At 35.8% G+C, this 1,871-nt stretch overlaps 2 non-coding genes across 2 annotated transcripts; both read right to left on the bottom strand.

Annotated features, from left to right (window-relative positions):
- TRNAV-CAC (transfer RNA valine (anticodon CAC)) lies at window positions 1-74 on the bottom strand. The gene has a single exon. It is a non-coding gene; the product is annotated as a tRNA-Val (tRNA).
- A 1,324-nt stretch (window positions 75-1,398) lies between these two features.
- TRNAE-CUC (transfer RNA glutamic acid (anticodon CUC)) lies at window positions 1,399-1,470 on the bottom strand. Its single transcript has one exon. It is a non-coding gene; the product is annotated as a tRNA-Glu (tRNA).
- Window positions 1,471-1,871: the final 401 nt, after the last annotated feature.

Genomic DNA, 1,871 nt, shown 5'->3' with positions numbered 1-1,871 from the left:
TGTTTCTGCCCCGGTTTCGAACCGGGGACCTTTCGCGTGTGAGGCGAACGTGATAACCACTACACTACAGAAACACATATTGAAAAGATCTGCATTTTGCAGTTTAGTTAGTCTTTGTAACAGAGTGTATTACACCTTGGTGAAAATTAAAGCTTTAGCTCTGTACTCCTTTACAGTGTACTATAAAACCCTCTAGGGAACAGGTACTCAAGAAAGCCTGAAAAAACTCAAATACATAGTAAACGATTTGTTACTAACAAATAAAAAAGAAGTATACGGTCATCCATGTAACTTGCCTCTATGAATGGGACTGTTTGTTATGTTGTTCTCAGAGTAACAACACTTTCTAGTAATCAGAATGTTACCAGCATGCAGGGAAAAAATAAAAATATATACGATTTTATTAACGTCATTAAGAAAACACGTGTGCACTCCATTCAGGGGAGGCAAGAAGGCAATGAGCACTCATTCCTACTAGCCAGCCCCCTGCAGATTAAACCCTCTAATTAGACCAATGTAGAACGCGAAGGAAACACTTTGAAATTCGAGGGGGAAGACTAAAAGGAAGAAAAGGTGATGCATGGTCTCCCAGCAGGGGTGGGAAAGCAATTCAAGAATATAATGGACAAACATATTGCACTCATTTGTAAAAAATATCTATACTAACCAGAATTATTGAGTGCTTCGGCCAGCTCTGCTATAGTGGCGAGGAAGAAGGCCAATCACGTTGCAGATTCAGTGTTAACTGCATTACACAAAACCCATTGTAATGTTTTACTTGTGTTTTTTATTTTATATTGATTGTTATTTCTTCATTTCTGCCACCTACATATATACAACTTTATGCAATCATTTACAGAAGGCATATGTGTTATTCACATAATAACCACACGATGCCGCTGTTGCAACTAGTAGATATTTATAGACTTGTCAGCCAGACTAATGTAACCTTTTCTGTCAGACATGAACATTTTCTCCTAGAGAGCATCTCGATATAACGTTGGGTTGCAGGAGTACAATGTAAAGTTCACAGTCAGTGTTATAGTGTCCAAACAATCATGTTCCTCCCAAAATAAATTACATGCACCCCCCATATTCTCTACACACTTTTAAAATATAGTTCACACACACATATTCGGAAAAGAGCACCTTAACGTAAAATATACCTATAAACCTATAAAATATCTACTGTTCCTAAATCTTATAACGAAGACATAATTTCACTTCTAAATTAAAACTGTGCCATATACAGAGGGAGAGAGGGTCCAATTTTTATTTCGAAATTTTATTCACCAGCAAAAGGCATCTAGCAGAAATAGGGAAAGTATGGATTATTTACATTTAGCAGCGTATATAACGTTATAAAAAACGGCATAGAGGGGGGGGAAAAAACATGCATTCCCTGACCGGGAATCGAACCCGGGCCGCGGCGGTGAGAGCGCCGAATCCTAACCACTAGACCACCAGGGAACTTCTTGCACCTACCTGCTATAGCTGTATAACTGCAGACTTCTCATGGCAGAACTTACAGCTTGAGATAATGGTTTTATTTAAAAGTATCACTGTATATGCAACTTGCTTGTAAATATATCTTATCGAAACCAATATAAATATATAAAGAATATTTATAAAGATATATATATATATATATATATATATATATATATATTATATATATATTTTAGCACTCCTACAAATTCTTCAAATGATCACACTCAATGGCACGATTTAAAGAACTTTAATTAGCTCTATTTGATCTCTTCTGTCATGCTGTAGTGTGTAATGTAATGTGTAGCTTGTAAAGATATAGTTATTCTGCGTTTATAAACAATAACTAAAACAATACAATTTTGGATTTAAAAGGAAAAAAA

The sequence above is a fragment of the Mixophyes fleayi genome, assembly GCF_038048845.1.
Source record: "Mixophyes fleayi isolate aMixFle1 chromosome 4 unlocalized genomic scaffold, aMixFle1.hap1 SUPER_4_unloc_5, whole genome shotgun sequence".
NCBI classification, from domain to species: Eukaryota; Metazoa; Chordata; class Amphibia; order Anura; family Limnodynastidae; genus Mixophyes; species Mixophyes fleayi.
Note: the sequence above shows the minus strand (reverse complement) of the source record. Positions and strands in the feature narration are given on the sequence as shown.